Source organism: Diprion similis, chromosome 13 (assembly GCF_021155765.1).
Source record: "Diprion similis isolate iyDipSimi1 chromosome 13, iyDipSimi1.1, whole genome shotgun sequence".
NCBI classification, from domain to species: Eukaryota; Metazoa; Arthropoda; class Insecta; order Hymenoptera; family Diprionidae; genus Diprion; species Diprion similis.
The window spans coordinates 10,412,816-10,432,249 of record NC_060117.1 but is presented as its reverse complement, the minus strand read 5'-3'; the positions used below and the strand labels follow the sequence as shown (position 1 = coordinate 10,432,249).

The window sequence follows — 19,434 nt, the reverse complement described above, 5'->3', positions numbered from 1 at the left end:
GCATGATTTCTTACCGACCGGCACGTCAATCTAGGGGATTTCTTACCGACCGGCACGCCAATCTAGGGGATTTCTTACCGCCCGGCACGCCAATCTAGGGGATTTCTTACCGACAAGGATCAAAACGATGGTAACCCCTTACCGACAAGACTCAAAGTCATGGTAACGCAGAACGCTGATGGCTCGCCGGAGGGGGGATAACCTTGTTGGGTTTGCGTCCGGGCTGGGCGGCGGCGGGGGGCGGGTGATTTGCCGGTGAAGTAGGTATTTCTACGCAGAATCCCCCTTGTATTACCAATTCGTGTATTTATCAAACGTGAGTAAAATAATTGAAGATTTCGAACAATAACTTTCCGGCAACAACTATTCAAGTTCTAAATTCAATAAGACTAAGTTGCTAAAAAACAACATCAACAAATCGTATCTATATATTCGACTCCAACTCCGAGGTAAGCCTCAGATCCAGAGACACCATCAATACTGACTTACACAACCCGACAACTCTCAATTTCGTTGATCTTCGCATCTAAGGATAAGTTGATTCGAGTAATCTGCTTCAAAGTTATTTCGAATCTCATTCTCACTGTTTGGAAAGTCATAAGATGACCGATCAGAATATAAGAATAGGTGGCGAGCTTCTCTAGCCACCAGGTAACTTCAACTTACTGTTTTCTGAGAATTCTGAATATTAAAATCAAGAGAAATGGAAACGGTGCCCAACTGTAGATAATATCTGTGGGTATTCAGAGAGAAACTCTCTGGTTTTCAACTCGGCCCCCAAATGATAAATTTGCAAATTTGAAAACAACCATAATTTCAACTTAACAACAATGGTAAGCTTGTTTGGGTAACCATATGCATGAGATTTTCAGTGAATAAGTTAAGGCCCAATGCAGCCTGCATTCATAGGGTAACCCTCCTGGCCCAAAGATATATCGAAATGTTTTATACATAATTATTCACAAAGTGAGATCTAGCTTGCGCGTGTGATTCCAGAGATGAACCGATCCCTATAGTTACATTATTTTATCAATATAAGTGGCGTTTAATTTAAAAAGAGAGATGCGATACCATGATAACCGACCAACGTAGATATAAAAGTTGTTCAGCATAGATGTTTTCGGTACCGATTAAATATGGGGTATTCCACGCCAACTCGACCAGTGTTAAGCCACAACCATCTCGAAATCCCTTTATGTTTTTTTCAAACATTCTACTCAGTAAAAAACCCAACCTGAATTTTTTTCAATTTTTTTTATCGAGCCATTTATTTTTTATAAATATTTGAAGTCGATTGCGAATGCCCATTTTTACAAATCTGGAATTATTCTAAAAAATCCAGTGAATGACACAAAACACCCCCCGTCAAGAAAAACGGGGCCGAATTTTTTTTTTTTAAACACCTAATTCGGAATTTTTCAATTTTTAAACCCAAAATTAACACAGGATGAACTCGAAAAGCATCAAATAAGAATCCATTCACTTGTAAATATTCGGTTTCACCAATTCGATAATGCGCCACTCTAGTTAATAAAGATAATTTTGGATTAAAAAATTTAAAAACTATAAAAACGATAAAAAAGTAGAAAAAAAATTCGGCACACGTTTTTCTCAAGGGCGGGTGTTTTGTGTCATTCACTGGATTTTTTAGAATTTTTTCACATTTTTAAGAATGGGCATTCGCAATCGACTTTAAATATTTATAAGAAATAAACGGTTAAATGAAAAAAATTGGAAAAAATTCAGGTAACGTTTTTTACTGAGTAGAATGTTGGAAAAAACATGAAATGATTTTGAGATCGTCGGGGTTTAACGCTGGTCGAGTTGGCGTGGAATACCCCACATGTAGCATTTCAAGATTAATATAAACAAGACTTGCTAAAGAGCGTAAGCGATTGAATTTAACTTGTTCTGCAGCTTCTCTGCATTTTAATATAAATTTATCCATCGACGTAGCCTTTATAAAAATACACACTTTCACCATTATAATTCGTCATCTGATTTTTTCATATCACTTATTTGTTATCGATCATTTTTCACAACCGAATCGTTTTCAGAATATATTTTATATTTTATCAGACTGAATCATATTCAACCATTTATGTTGAAAGATCATCTATCACATATTATTAATATAAAACAACCTCAATTATTTAAACAACTCTCACAGCCCTGTATAGAACTATAGCAACACGTATCCACATTAACGGCTTATCAACGGTAGGTCTTTCTTAGTTTTTAATTTTATTCATTGTCGTTCGTGAGAGCTATCTTGATTACTTATAATCATTAAACATCACTGCACACGTCTTATCCCCACGTAACAATGTTTTAGCAGGTTAACTTTATATTAGAGTTATTTGTTACATTTCTGTTAGTCAATATAACAAAGTTTTTGTAATTTTAACATTTAAATTGTCTCAACATGCAATTTCCCCGTTTTTCCAACTAATCAATTTATTGAAAAATGAACAATTCAACCGAAAAATTTTAGTGGAAATCCTGGAACCCTTTTTTCCAACCGTGTAACTATCTGTAATCTTCCAAGAACTGTGATCGAAAATTGAATTCCGAATAAAATCTTGAGCCGCTTGATGCTCTCTCAACTCTTATCGACAACAATGATAAAGTAAAGTAGTTGTGTGAAAGGTTCGGGAAAGAGACAGGTTCAGTTAAAAAGAAAACTCGAGGATACAGGAACCCAATACAGCGACAAAGTCGCAAGATAAACTTTATTCGTCTTCTACATACGGCATAACGAGATCAATTGCTATCTTAGGATCAACTGGAGAAAGGGGACAGTGCTTTCGCACGAGCTTTCGTGTACAACTATGGAAACCGAAGATACCCGAACGGGCTTCGTATACATGCTCGCGCATGGTTTGTTCATTTCGTACGGTCACAGTAGAAATATCGATGTACAGTCTAAGTAAAAAACAAAAACGTGAATAAACACTCTCATTCTTAACAAACAAGACTACGGATAATTCTGCAGAAAATAGAGCAGACAAAACTAGAGATAACTCAGGTCTTTGTCAAACTTTTTTGTTTGATCTTGCTCGAACGATGTGATATTAAATTTTATCATTTACAGGAACATCACGGAATGGCATACAGGAACAGCGATGATTCGCTAAAATGCGTAAATGAATTAAGAGAACTCGGCAAACGGCAATTGATCGACTAGATTATCAAGCGAAATGCATGGAATCAATAAGTGATAACTACTTCATACCTGACGATTCCAATCCTGGAGTTTGATAAAAACGAAAGTTACTACCGAAATCTCATTGATGAGTTTAATTGTTGATTTAATTTCAATCGACATGATTCTTCTCTATTCCATTTTAAATGATTAATTGTTTGTAGGAAAGTGTTGTTTTGGAAATAACTGACCGCAGACTGTACGGAATTGGTACCAAAAGTAGAGTGATCGTGGAATTACACTGCAGAAATTATCTCATCAATTATCTCTTACAAATACTTGTCTTGATGATAAAGACGAAGTTCCCGGTAAATCTGTATCCATACGGTCATTAAATAATAAGGTTTCATTAGATAACGGCCAAATTTTACGAGATGCATTTATAAAATGTACTATTAAGAGATACATATTTAGGAGAGAAGGTGTTTTATGTAACTTTAGATATCATGATTCTTCAAGTTGTGCGAATAAATGAATGTATTAGGAAATGCCGCTATCTATATTACGATAAAGACAGCATAAATGTGTATCACTTTTGTGCTTCGGGTTTGCTGATTTGGCTGAAACATTTATAATCGGTTCTGTGCATCAAGTCAAGTATAAAAACGCATCTCAGCGATCCAATTATGGATACGTATTATTTTTCATTTTGAAATCAAGCAAAAAAAAGTTCTAACGATTTTATAGTCACTTGATACCCACCTTCATCTACTTACTCTCACCTAGCTGCGTCGATTTCTATACCGAGGCAGCCGGTTAACCACACAACTATGCCATTTTATCTTCTACAAGAATGACTCCAAATTATTTCTCTCTCAATTAAGGAGGTTCCCAAACAGCGGTCGTGCTCAACTTACAGAAGGATCCCCCCCACGTCAAGTACCGTGCGTACAATAGGAAATAGTTGAGGAGCAGTGCGCTCCCTGGTCCCCTTTGATATGCGCAGAACTAAGAAAATGATCCTACTGCGCTACGTCTCAAAAATGGCAACCGTGCATTTTCAAGAGTGACAGAGACGTTGATTATGTTGGTTAGAGTTCTCTTGAAACAATCTCCAAAATGCCTCCGCGATTAGGAAACGGAAGATTTGTTAAAAGGAAAACGGCCGAGAAAATAAATCGGGCCTTGGCAAGTATGTCGGACGCAAAGAAGATGGAAATTCGAGCGACACTTGATGAAATAATTCAATCCGAAATTCCCGATGAGCATAGTATAGTCTATTTGAGAGAGTTGGCTAAAAATCTGAAATGTAGGTGCTAACTGCCGAAGTCTTTTGGATATGGAAAAATTGAGTGATTTCGAAAGAGAAGGGCTTCACTCAAAGTTTTGAATAAAATGTGATAACTGTACGGAATGTAATTCAGTAAATACAGGAGTGATAAGAAACCAAGCGTTTGACATTAACGCATCTGCGATTCTGGATAACTATTTAAAGTTCATTTAGATTAATGTGTAGACAACTTATTAAAACGAAATCATTACTTCTGTACTCAACTGTATCGGGAGTTAATTGTTTTATTGTAAGAAATCACTGAAGCCCGCCAAGTTTTATAGGTTCTGTTATTTTTTATGTTCCAGGTGCGATAAATACAGGCGTGGGAAACACAAGTTTGAATAAAATTCTCGCTTGTGCGAATTTCCCTCGTATAAATGATCATTTATATAAGAAGTATGAGAGCATTATTGGAAAAGCAATAGAAGTATAAGCCAGGGATAGGTGTAAACGAGCTGCGTCAAAAGAGAAAGAATTGGTCATCAAGAATGTAAAAAAGCTGTGTGATACACTTTAAGCATTATCACTAATTTATTCAAAACACACATAAAAACCAGTTAATGAATTGAATTGTACATAATATACACCGAACTTATTTTTTTAATATTTCTATTATTTTTGTATATTGAATTGTATATGCTGTATAATTTCTCAATAATTTTTTTTTCTTCTCACAGGCCTGTGGATATTACTCGAGACATTTTCCCTCAGTTAGATATTATTAACGTATTTTCAAATACTGTCGATTCGTCATTCGATCAAGCTTTAGACGAAATAATTAATATTATAGTTTCATTTGATATGGGCTGATCGAAACGTGGGAATGAGCTGTGACGTGGCGGGTCTACCAGCCCGTCACCGACCCGCACCTCCACTCCCAGGCGGCCGCGTCATGCGCTCTTAAAGAGCAAGGGAGAGTCCTGCCGTGCCGCGAATGAATAACCAGAGTTAGCTTTAAGATTTATGTATTGTTGCTAATGCTTTTGGTTACTCCCCCACCCCATTCTCTGAGGTGACCGCCACTGCCGCCGCCACTGCCGCCGCCATTGCCGACGCCATCCAACGACCACCCTGCGCTGCCGTCGCGGGAAACGCGGAGGGACCACAGGACGACCGGCGCGGAGTTCGAAGCCCCGAACCCAGTAGTCGCGCTGTTGCTTGCTCGGACCTCGATGCCGCCAAGGACATACTGCCGCTGCCGCCCAGGGGTCCAGTTGCCTCCACCTGAGCCTCCGATAAGACCGGCCTTGCCACCCGGCACCCACAAACAACCAGACTCAATATCCCCTTGGGCTCGCCGATGCCGAGAGGACATTTCCGCCTTCGCCAGACCAGCCTCGCAACACGCAGCACAGCGCGGCGAACAGACCGGCTGCCTATGCTCCCGCCGGTCTCTCGCCAATCTACCTATCATCCCCTCCCGTAGCGCCACCGCGGGATCGCGATCGCCGAGGGCCGGCGGCCAACTCACTCTCCCTTGCGCCTCATTGTGATTCACATTGAATATAACGTAGAGAAACCGAGTGTTCTTTTGACCCAAGTATTCTCGCCGAGAACTTGAGTAGACCAGTTTGTGCCAATTTTGCATCGTACCGCTGTGCCGAGTAACTGCCGTCCGACTATTGTTTTGGAAAGACGCTGTGTGCCGAGATAAGGTAGGCTAACGTTACCCCGGGCCTCGCTGGCTATAGATTCTCAACGGCCTCAGGCCATTTTTCGCCAGTAACAGGTTGCCGGCCGGCTTTGGTCGGCCATTTTGTATGAAAGCCCGCGAGCCTCGTGGTAGCGAAGCTTTTCTATTCAATTGTATTTCTGATTTTAATTGCTACCTTGATTTGTTATAATTACGATAAGATATTCTGGTTGTTCATTCGGTAATTTTTTGCCGCTTTATTGTGGCGTATAACTTGTAATAGATCGCGTACCGTGCCGCTTCCCGGCCGCGTACCGTGTACGTGAGTGTGAGAGAGAGAGAGAATCTGTGAGTGAGTGTGTGCGCCCGTGCCGTGGTTGCCGAGCGTAACTACCACCGTCAAGCAGCGACAGGCGACCGTGCCGATAATATAGAAAAAGCGAGGAAGGATTATCTCGTATTTGTGAAACTGTTAGATTGTTAGCAAGTTTGTTTTTGGAATTGTTCTGCCGTGTTTTGAGTTTTGAAATTGTTAACGAATTGCTTCACAACGAGTCTGTAGTCGCATGAGTTATTGAATTGTTGCTGATCTTACGCCGCTTATTATTCGCTTATCTTGGTCGCTTACCGCTCGTCGCTTCCAGCTTATACTGCTTGATTTTTGCCGTGTTCGATTGAATTGTTTAATTTTGTTGCTGTGTTATATTGTATACTATTTTGTTTTATTTTTATTTATTTTTGAATTGTATCGAAGCGTACCGCCACCGATAAGACCGCTTGCCGTGTAAATATTTTATTGCCTGTTGCCTTCTGCCTTGCCGTAACGGCGTTGCTTGTGAATAAATGCTGGTAATTACATCTATAATCATTCGATTATCATCTATACTATTTCACCTTCGCGCCCACGTTCCCCTCACCGCTAGCTAGTCGGCTGTTTTTGTTTGTGCTTGCCCCTGCTATAGTTTCGCTTTGAGATTTGGTGGTGTGAGTTTGGTTCGCCGTTCGAGTCGGCGAACGAATGCTATTGGACGGTAAATTTCGAATTTGGTAAGAGTATAGTCTCTTACGGCTCTCTCGAGCCTGGCGCCCAACACCTGTTCTGCAGTGCCGTCACTCTTTAATTTTCCATCTTTCTATTGCCGTGTTGGTCAACGCCATTTTTGTAAACGAGCCTCTGTGCCGACCCCGCTTTCCCCCGGGTGAAGTAAAAAGCCCGTTACAGAGCGTAACTACGACAGCTTGAATGGCTATAGCACAGTGATTGGTATTTTGTCTGGAAAAATATTAGATTACGCCACAAGAAACAGAAAATGCAAGAAATGTAATTTAGGATGTAAAAAAGAAGATCATGACTGTGGATTTGAATTTCTACGGTAGTGCTAAGGCCATGGAATCCAGTGCAGGAGTTAAACTTATCAAATACAGCAGTATTTTGAAAGAAGTTGGGCTGCAAGTGAGCGTAATTGTAGGATATGAGCATAGTTCTATGATTGCTGCTGTACGAGCGGACGAATCGCGTAAAAAATTGCATGAGCTAGCCGATAGAAATCATCTGACGAAAAATTTTGCTCGTAAAGTATACAAAATGCGTAATACATTCAAAAAATTCAAGAGGAAAGGTATTATTCCTCATATAAAAAAATGTTTTACGTACACTGTATCACAAAATAAGGGTAAACCTCAAAATCTGTCAGATCATTTAAAACAAATGCCTGATCACATCTTCGACGGACATGAAAATTGTCGTATTTAGTGCGATCCAAACAAAAAACATACCCTTCATTGATCTGATGAAACTTTGCATCACAAATTGGTGGGATTGTTTGAAAAATATGCATCAAACTCCCATAAATTTTCTATTGCAGCTTAGAGTCGAGGCAATGAGAGCTTTAATAATATAGTAACAAATAAAGCACCCAAAAATAAATGTTTAAGTACAAGTGCTGCTTGTGATCTTAAAGTAACAGAAGCAGTTTGCATTAAAAATGACGGTGAAAAAAATTTTAAATATAAAACACAAACTCAGTATTCCTAGTGGAACTCGTACTGCCGAGTTTGTTAAACGAAGTGATTGGAAGCGAGAAAAAAGATCAAAACTGAGCCTATCAAAGGGGAAAAAATTAAAGCTCGTTGAATTAAAACAAAAGAGAGAGAACTTTTATGAAAAACTACTGAAAGAGTCGAAGGCATTTCTTATCAAAATAACTGCAGAATCAATGAATTGAACATTACCTCGGATAAACGCTTTGATAATAATAATAATATATCGGAAGATGATGCAAATATTGTTTATTTAATTTTTTTTTAGAGACAAAACATATGGGTGCAAAAGAGGCGCAAAAATATAGAGTGAGGGAAATGGAATTAGCTGAGTAAGGGAAATAGCGAGTGGCGTGAGGCTGGATGGAGGTAGAAGGACAGGATGGAGACTATAGCGTCAATGAAAAAAATGTGGGACAATTAGCAGGTAGAAGCAGTATATGGGGAAATGTGTGGTAGTACGCTGAACGTAACATTGTCAAAATTTGAATTGCCCGGAAAAATGGTGGGGTCGTCTTAAAGACCGCTTAGATGCGTTTTCGTGCATTTCGTAATGCAGACCATCTTTCCTAAGAGCTTGAGCAAGGTCCGGGAACCCAGAGTACAAAAGTGATACGAAATTGAAAGAATCACTTATGTGAATAAATTTTTTTAAATATTATTTATATATACAAATATTACCTCATGAATAAAATATGCAGGATGGGCTGAATAACTGCCGGACTTAATACATAAGTGTTTGTACCAAGTCCGGTGCAGTAAACTTGACACAAATTGGTACTGTACCAAGTCAATTTTATCTGTTCTGGTACATGAATTTCTTGAGAAGGACATGGTACGAAGCGCGTTGTATAAAATCGGCTGTTTCGGCCCCGGTACAAAAACTACACAAGAAACTGCCCTATTCGCGATGTGTACAATTTTAGGCTTGGTACGTGATTTACCGGCTTATTTCAGTCATGCGCTCCATAGTGACTCCTACTTATAGGCAAATCAGGTTACAAGTCCAATTTGATTGTGAGCAACTCCGCAACTGTTTTTTTAGCATGCGGTTAATATCGCCCCAGCGAAACTCGGAGCTGCTCAGAGTGGATTTGTACCCTGATTTTTCGATAGTTAGGGGTCCCTATAAAGAGCATCACGGAAATAACTCGGCATGCAATCTAATTTGCCGTACGGGTAGTCAGAACATAATTGAATATCTCTCTACAATACCAGTTTTTCCAAGTCACAGCTGTCGTAAGTTGGTTTATAGTCACCGACCACTTCTTCGTCGGCTTTAGAACGATACCCACCTGAAACAGATAATTCAAAGCGGTTGTGTAGTTATTTCACGATTATATTCTGGCTGATAAGAGGGATGCTGAATCACTAAATAAGAGTCATTTTAAGTGAAATTAAATACTTTTTAAAGATCACTAATTCCAATTTGCTTTAGACTTCATCTCTTTATTCAACTTCAAAAAAATGAGATAGGTGTTTGACAAACAATTGCAGTATTCAAATTGAAATAAAATCCCAATTTTTCATTCAGCACAAATGATTTACTTCAAGTATTTTTTATGACGGTGTTCCATGTCATGTAAATTAACTTCCGAATCCCCTCCCCCCTAATTTTCGTCGTACGCCAGCAACAACGTATCCGAACTGTCGATATAATCAATAATCAATGCGTCATTAATTCTAATTTCTTGTGTTGCATTTTTCTGTTTCTTCAAGCACGAAGCTGGGAAAAAACACCGAAACAGAGCCTATCGAGATGGAAGGAAAATGCCGCTAGAACTTGTCCACGCTACGGACACCATTGAGTAGGCAACTTAATGCCTTGATGACAGTACGCGTGCCTACGTCTCTACTATGCAGCCACAATAATATTCTGGCTCGACATCATCCTCAAAATGCTAGTGCAGCCTCAATTGACTCGGTGCTTTATGGTGGACGGGATAGTATAAGTATAACCTGAAAATATCTATTTGTATATTTTCATTTCAACCATGTAGCGAAACTGAAGCTTCAATCCTGAAATAAAAATGTTTTTGTAGTCCTAATGGTTCTCGTTCGTAGCGAAAACATCACACTCTGATTTATAGCAAGCATTTTGTGGGAAACTGTAGATCTGACAGTCAATTTAGTCCCAGCTATGTACCAACAATTATTCCCAGTACAAAGAAGAGAAGACCCGTCAACAAAGAGAGCGTTATCAACAGGTAATTTTTCCATGATTATTGCCAAATCCATCTGTTATGAAATGTTGATAATATAATCATCCAATATATTTTCCGTTCATAGACATGATAGATTTATGCAACGAAGGCTGCGTAAGTCAGAACCTGTCCCACCTGAAGCAGTCAAGGAATCCATTGAAGTAGTACAACATGAGCATCAGCAATTTTTCAAAATCGATCAAAATTGTCAGTGCTATTTATTTTGTGAAGAATATGAAGTGCCAAAGACCTTCATTTGCAACAGCTATTGCAATAACAATGTTTGTGATGCAGAAATTATAACGGAAATCAACGATGAGAAGAAAATAACAGTATCTTCAAGGAAAAAGTGTGCCGACAAATGTTGTAGCGAGAGTAAGATTTTTGACGATCAATTTGTCGGACCTGATGAAAGTACTGGGAATCAATCGTTAAATCGTGGAACTGGCTTCTTAGGATATGAATCTATGAGAACTAAAGAACAATTACTGGATCTTGCCAGTGTTTCCATTTAAACACTTTCATTACTATTAAAACTAATGTCTAGCACACAAAATATGAAACGCAACGTAACAAAGGAAGACAAATTATTGACATTCTTATGTGAATCGAAAACTAGAATTTCATATTCGGCCATTAGTGTTCTATATTCAGTTCAAAGAAGTACCATTTCTCGAATATTTTTATCGACTTCGCAACATTTGATAGGTGCGTATAGACATTTTTTTGTTTGGCCCAGTAAAGAAATCGTACAAGTTTCGACGCCTAAATGTTTCAAGAAGAATTACAGACATTTTCAAGCCATAATATTGGAATCCAACATACCGCAACCTAACTTGTGGTGGCTACAATCAAAACTGCCCTCAGACAGTCGTTCCTGCCTAAAGACACACGTTATCATAAGTAATTTATCATTATTCTGTGATATAAACAGAAAAAAAATAACGGAAAGTGATAAAGATTCGCGTCAAAAGAAAAATAATAATAAAACGTGTTGTTCCGTATACGGGTGTGACAGTAAATCTCGGATCAATTCGGATTTACAGCATCATTTATTCCCTAAACCAAATGACGGCTTCGTTTCTGTTAAAAACGAGTTTGCAACTTTTGAAAAAGTCGAAAGATTGAGAGCATGGAAAAATGCTTTTAAAATGGGGGAAAAAACTTTATCGTATATGAAAGTGTGTTCACTTCACTTCAAAGAGGACGATTACATATTGCCAAGTAAGTCAATTTTCAGGTTATATTTGATTTATGAGTGGTCGTACTTGCTTTAAAATAAATACTATTGTTTTTATTTCATTTTTGTTTACGCAGTAATTAATTCATAATAATTCATTGATTATATTTATTATTGAAAGACGTTCAAGCACATAGAAGACAGTTGACCAAAACTGCAATTCCATCATGTAATTTACCTACAAGTACCGTGCCAACCAAAGAGAAAAATCTTGCACTTGGAAATGCACGTCTAACAAGACGGAAGAATCGGAGCATCGAGAAAGAGACAGCATCCCAACAGAAAGAAATTCCCCATCAAAATCCGATGCCAAATAAGTCTGACGATTTGCCATAACCAGTTCCAAATGATTTGACCGATGGAGATTATAGTGGCCCCACAGTTGCAGATATTGGATTACCAGTACAAAGTGGTGATTTGTTGCAAAAGTTTGTGGATTTCATGAAAACGGATAGCAAATTAAGTACTTGAACAGGCATCGAATCATTTAGTATTTTGAACAGCATTGTACGTATTGCGAGTCTTGTAAAAGATTATTCTAATGCAAAAATGAATTTGCATGATAAAATAATCATGACATACGTGGGACTAAAACAGAGCATGTCATATACTTTTTTGGCAATTATGTTCAACTGCTGTACAACAGAACATTGCCAACGTATATTCTATGATACAGTGCAATTATTAGGTAAGTGTCTAAAAGTTGTTATTGCTTAGCCTTCAAAATAAGAAATTCACAAAAATATTCCAACATGTTTTGAAAATTTTAAAGATGTGGTCATTGTATTGGATTGCACGGAAATTTTCATTGAGAAATCTAAAAATTTGTCATGTCAGCTGATCACATATTCACATTACAGTGTAACGGTGTTACCGGTCCTGGTCTATCGGATTACCCTTTGGTGGTGGCTGCAACCCCCTCCAGCCGGATGCTCAGAGAAATAATCGGACACTTGATTATGATAATAAATGCAGTTTATTGACTGCTTTTTGTGGATCGCTATAAGAAACAGAAATACAAAAGCGTATGCTGCAATCAACTAGGTTTTTCGTGGTAATTAATTATAAGTAACATATACCTATAGAGTGCGTTACTATCATATAAAATGGCACTTGTTTCTCATAAGAGTGCAACCGAATATTTTAACATAACTGCAGCATTTAAAAAAAAAGGATTTCAATCAAATCTGTGTTTTCTATCATAACTGTGTCGTAAAATCAAATATGGTAGAAAGTGAGGAAGCTGCTAACAAAGAAATCCTCGAAGAAAAAGTAATCGACGTCACCGAAAAATTGAGAGAATGGCGTTTCGAAAGTTACGTTGCGGCTTTTGATGGTAAGTACGTTCTTTTTATAGCACTTTGTGTGGAATATCAAACAACGGTTCCCAGAAGGTATTCTGCAAGCTCTTGTAAATCATTTCGTTTATTCAGGAAACCCTCGTAGCTGTTCATTTTACAAATGGGACAACTAAACAGGAGGTTCGACCTTATCATAGCACGTGGCGTGTATGTAGACCGTGTCTGGCATACTGTTATTACGCTCCGACGTATCGCCTCGGCGAACCTTTTTCAAATTCTTCTTTCAAAATTTTATTGTAACTGTTGAGTTTTCACTATGAGCGACTTATCACTGTATTGTACACACAAGCGAACACAGCCGACCTGCTGTCCGTTGTGAGATTCGAATATCAGAGCACCAGACTCGTCGATGGTTGGGCGATATCAGTGGAAGGTATAAGAACCTGAGTGTAGTATACGAAACGAATTTTGAAGTGTATGTGTGCGACACGTTAAGGTTCACGGCCTATTGGCAGTCGGTCCATAGACGTCATACAGAGCACGACTATCTATTTTAAGCTTGACCAAGCAACCTCACGGTATAAACTCGAGTGCACTCAACATTTATTCAATCATCTACGAAAAAAAACATTATAATCTCGACAATCCTGTTGGATTTTACATTTTTAATTAATAAAAATAATACGGACCGACTCGACGACACAAGACGGTGACAAGAACGAAAGATAAGTTATAACGAGACAAGGATTATTCCAATGAAACTGTGTCATTCTTTTAAAATCATTTATGTTTCATTAAGTGTTGTTTTACATTATTTTTATGTGTGTGTGTGAATGATTTTTTTTTTATTTATACATATATTTTTTTATCTTTTTTACAATATATTTAATTTGATTGGCTATTGCCCTTTTACATCGCGTCTCTGTCCTTTTTATTTCTACTTATTTATTCTTTTATTCATACATATATTTTGTTGATTATTGTTGATTCGGCTTAACGTATTTATAATTTTAACGCAGAAAAGCCAATAACAATAAATATCGTTACACCGTGTACTCGCGTACCTTTAGCTAGAGAGGGGTCAAGCGTACTCATCTAGTTAGTTGGAAACAGGCCGTTTGAGTAGTCGAAATCAACATCTCATGTAATACTTTCCATAATAAATAAAAAAGGGTTAATGTCACAAACGATAAGATCCCGAGACCCACCTAAACTAAATTCATATCTCAACAGTAACCAAATGATATACCTTTGTCCACTCAACAGTGCTTGAGAATTCTTTCAATGATAGACAGCGAAATAAATGCAATAAATCTCATATTCATGTAGCGAATATTTCCACTCCTCCTAGAAAAAATCACGTACAATCCCCAGTATTAGGTTTAATTTTGTATCAGATTAACTCGTACCAAGAACTGAGCGATGAAACGTTGAGCAAAGACATCAAGGAGCTCAACTTAGAAATCTCACTCTTTTTGAATAATAACTGTTCATCAATAATTAGGGTAAAACACTTACAATCGAAGCACCAAATTAAAATAAACTAATCAATATACGGTATAGATGACTGTGTGAAAATTACATTAATATATCCTTTGTTAATATTTTAACGATGTAAATGACGAGACTGAGAATCGTCGGAACACCGTCGAAGCAGTCGGAGTAACGTTGACCATGTAGATTTGGGCACCAGGGGGTCACCTTCATACTTCATTGGCTAATTACAGTTGGAACTCGTTGCAACTGAAGGCTCTTGGACCGTCAGGACCAAGATGCCGTGTCTTTCGTCTGTCAAGTTGCGAGGTGCGTGGACGTCAACCCGTATTAACCCTTAGAAGCAATAGTAGTGATCGGAATGTCTTAATTGTGACCGGCCTAAAGTCTTCAGCTAATTCATCAACCTTCAAGCTTTCAATTAATACTGTGAATTGAAAAGACTTACTATCGCCTAATTTCAACTCTTTTGTGTTCTTTACTTCTTCTAATTATTTCGCGAATGGACATTTTCATGGTAATCCATTTCCTTTAAACAAATCAAGTTCAGCCCTGATTCGCAAGGATCAGGTAGTTTTAAGTAAACTTAGTAATAACAACTTCATTATAAATTTTAATTAACAATCCATTCTAATCTAATAATAATTAAGCATTTCTTTATTATTAACCGCTAGTGAAACATTCGAACATTTCGGACAATAACTTTCGATAAAATTTGCAAAAACCAAATATCATCGTAACAAATTCCATTCAACTACTTGTTTCGATCTGAGGTGAGGCTCTGCTCCAGAATATCATTGACGCTGACTGACACGACCTGACGGCATTCAGTCTCGCCATCATTATCAAAAGATAAGTCAATTCGAGCAGTTCTTCCTCCAGAATTTTCTAAATTATAATTTCATCAAATTATAAAAATTAACTTTCTATAAAAACACTAGGAATTGGTGGTAAGCCATCATTTAAACAATTCTCACAGTCTCCGTACTACGCAACAACGTACTCACATATTACCGGCTTATCGCAAGGTAGGTCTTTTCTTAGTTTTTAATTTTAATTTTTATTATAGTTACGTGGGAGCAAACATAGATTATTCCGAATCGACATCCATAACCGCTCTTACACGCCTCACCCACACGCAACACTCTAATGGCCTCAAATAACCTATTTCACTTTTTTTTTAAATGAAACTTATTTGCTAACGGGGTAACAATTTTTAAGCGTTACGAAAAATTAAGACCGCATGAGATAGAAGTAGTGATGCTATGGAATTTTCTTAATGCTGTTTGTGCTTGTTGTCCATTATTATTTTTTTTTCTTTTCATCACATAAAAAGCAACAAGTTTCACTTTCATAGCGCGTGGCCTCCATGCGCAATTGATTTTTCCCTATTAGTATAATACTATCTATCCTCATTTTAATAATCAAGTCAATCCATTTTCTAATAAATCTTGCAAGTAGTTTCGACGTGATGTGAGCACTTTACGACTACGACAGAGAGGCGTAAGGATCTTCGCTTCTGACAAGAGTCCCCTGACCGCACATGTTTTTTCGATTTTTTGGCTCATTCTCATCGACAACAGCACATTCAACCGCTAACTCTGGCCGCTAACTGCAGTCTCATGGTAACTCGTCGTTCATATTCTTAAGCAGCTATTTCACATTATTTGAATTATGCAGTGGAATAATGTTGTAATAAATAAATTCGTGGAATGTAGCGTTGATAAGGCAAACTGTATGCTTAAATTTCAAATAGAGTTCACAAACATTGCTTTATAAAGTTTTTCAGTCACAGTTTAGCAATATTTATCGTTATATTTTCCAAATTTCTGTGTGGTGGTTTAAAACACATATGTAACTGCAAAAAAATGTTACAGAAGAGGAGGTGGATAGTGAGGCGTTCCTAAATATGCCAACAGATATCGTTTCCGAAATTATCAAGCCTCTTGGACCGTGTAGTAAATTTTTGAAGAAAAGGGAGGAGGAACTAAAATTGAGTAATCGTAGTATAACAGTGGTGGTAAAAAGTTTTGGGCGTGTATCAAGATTTTTTTAAATGGTTTCAATTACTTAAATGCTATGTCACTGGACAGCCTCTATGAAACTTACCTTCTGAGTCGGTTCCTATTCTATTTACAGGAAACGGAATTGTCAACAAATGAAGGTAGTTACTCATCAGAGCGTCTCGCTACTCCTTCAACTAGTACTGCTGATGCTGTCAACGGTGCCAATAGTGACAGTGTACGGGCCACTCCTGGTGAGGTAAATGTATGCCATGATACGGTTTTTGTGATCTATTCCTTGAGTGTCGAAATTTTTTAAATTTGAGAGAAACACACATTTTAGGTCACAATTTTTTGTTTTGAAAGTATATACCTGCAAGATTATGGAATGGCACTCCGCATGTAGAAATTTAGAATGAAATGAAGATTCATTCGAGTCAGGTAATTATTGATGACAAACGTGTTTCGTTTGACGTTCCAGCAAACAATTTGTTGCGGCCATTAGAAAACTATTTATCGAATAATTGTCAGGTTGGCGGCATTGCCGGCCCGACCTGGCGCGCCCCCCACCCGGCTTCCTCGCACACGGAACGTCTGTGATAGAGCTGCTCCCGTGACGTCGCCCGCCAGCGACTTCCTGCCGGACAGCAGCTCACTTGATCGAGTGAGGTTCGTTCGCGCACAACGCACGGGAGCCACGCAGGAGACTGACCTTCAGTACAAATCTAGATTCGCGGTAGCGAATCGCCGCCAAGATATATAAAAGGCGAAAGCTAGCCGGGAATTATTTACCCGGCCTAACTACTTCCCTATATTCGCGTGTATAAGCATATCGTCGTATCTCAGGAACGCGTGAATATTTTTAAACGAGACTCACACGGCTGGTACTTCCGGCCGATATAACCTTAGTGTGAAAGTCCGATCAAAATATGTCATGTGGCTTCCGCAATATTAGCTGTCAAAGATGATGAAAATGAGAATTATTTTTCTTCTTCTTCTTCTTCTTCTCCACGCCAGAGCGCCTTGTAGACAGGATTCCGCCCGAACGCGTGTATAAATCGACTTCAAATTTTAAACACAGCATTTTGGCATCGAAATCTCGCCCCCTATTGATTTTGATATAAATCTGAATCCGTATTCGGTCGATATAATATCATAAAGTTGCGAAGTGGGTCCATAAAAGATAATAAAAAAATGGCCGCTGGGTAAGGCAATTATTAATTTAATTAATAATGCAACAGTTAGATGGCACTGCCCACGCTGCGAACCGTTTAGTAACCAAAATGGCCGCCTCATGACGCTGTCACGCCGTTATTCGTAATATTTAGGACAAATTATTATTTATTTATTCTTATGTTATCGAATCTCGAAATCAATTTGCAAAGTTCGTGAAAATGGGTCATGCCCATGGTCTTATGAGATAAGTGAGTGAGTGAATCAGTGATTATTAATGGCATCTGCTTTACGGGCTCTTGTAATTTTACGAAACGGATCGTCCGAGGTAGGTGTAAGAAATCAGAATCGAACCAAAGAAAAGATGAGATATTCTGCAATAAGATGCACATTCAGCAGACAGCTTGAGTAACAAACAGAGTTCGCTCGTCATGAATCTCAGATAAAACAATGCTGACAAAAGCTATTGGAAAAATACTCACGATGCTTCAATCAAATCAAACGGTATGTTACTTCGTTAATTCACATTAGATTAGAATATATATTTATGTACAGAACATTTTATATTAATAGCTTAGCCTTAACCTCTTCTCTATCAATTGCATAACTTTTTTGTTTATTAAATTGTATGTTTTGTCCGTATTTGTACAATACATTACTTTCATTCAGTGTCCTCCTGTGTGTGTTTTCCTTGCTTGTTTGTTGTTTCGTTTATTTGACAATCATTCGTACGCCTGGAACCTATAACAAATATTACACTCCAGCAAGCCGACATTCCAAAGAGTACGTAACTGACAGCTGTGCAAAACTCAACACTCTACATATCTTATTGAAACAAGCAGATTGTCATCAAAGTTCTAAGCATCTACTTTACTTATCTGTTGGCCAGCACGACTATCTACTCACTAAGAAGACCAATATACATCTGTCAATAACGAAGTCAACAGTTTGCTATACATTTTCATATTGACCGAATCACCTAACCTTCTACGATGTGAACAAACGCAATGATAAGATAAGAATGAAGTTAATAATGATGCTGTAACGATTCTTATGTGAGAAAAATCGTCACTTTGCACCTTTGAGTATGTACAATATTTAGTAAACCATGTAAAATATACTAGCCTCATATAGTAGACTAACGTCGTTTCTATTGTTTCAACTATATACATAATATAACCCTAATTGTTTTTCGTTTTATGTTTTACAGTCATCTGTCCTATTCTTATCCGAGTGTTGATCTGTTAAACGCACCAACATTACGCTGTGGCATCACTACGTCCTAACACAAAAGGGCAGCTACTCGGAAATTGGCACTCTATGTTTCACTTATTTTCTCGAGCCGGCTTTCCTCAACTTGCCAATCACTAACTTCATCTACCTATTCATCAGCACTATTGACTTTCCAGCAATAAGCGGTATGCACTGACCACAATACTATTAATAATAGACCACCTTTTACCATATGTAATAAACTGTGAACTTCATATACACAAATTGTATCGTGACAGCATGAGTAGTTGAATGTTGTTAGTCTTGTATGTCATTGTTGTTCTTTATGTTTCATTCAGACAGTAACATTGTTATTACTAACACACTCGTCACAGAAATCACTCTCAGTCTTAACGACAAGAAAAATCAAGCTATAATCATTTCCTATGTTTGAACTACGTACATAATGAAATCCTGATTGCTTTTTATTTTATGTTTCACAGTCACCTGGCCCATTCTTGCCCAACCATTGATCTGTTGAACCCATTAATAACATTGCACGGTGGCAACTACATCCCAACACAAAAGGGCAGCCACTTGGAAAATGGTACTCTGGTATCACTTAACTCTTCGAACCGACTTTTGTTGACACACCA

The 19,434-nt window shown here is 38.0% G+C and overlaps 1 pseudogene; it reads left to right on the top strand.

The window, feature by feature from the left end:
* Nucleotides 1-4,264: 4,264 nt before the first annotated feature.
* Nucleotides 4,265-4,995, top strand: LOC124414166 (annotated as a pseudogene).
* The last annotated feature ends 14,439 nt before the right edge of the window (nucleotides 4,996-19,434 follow it).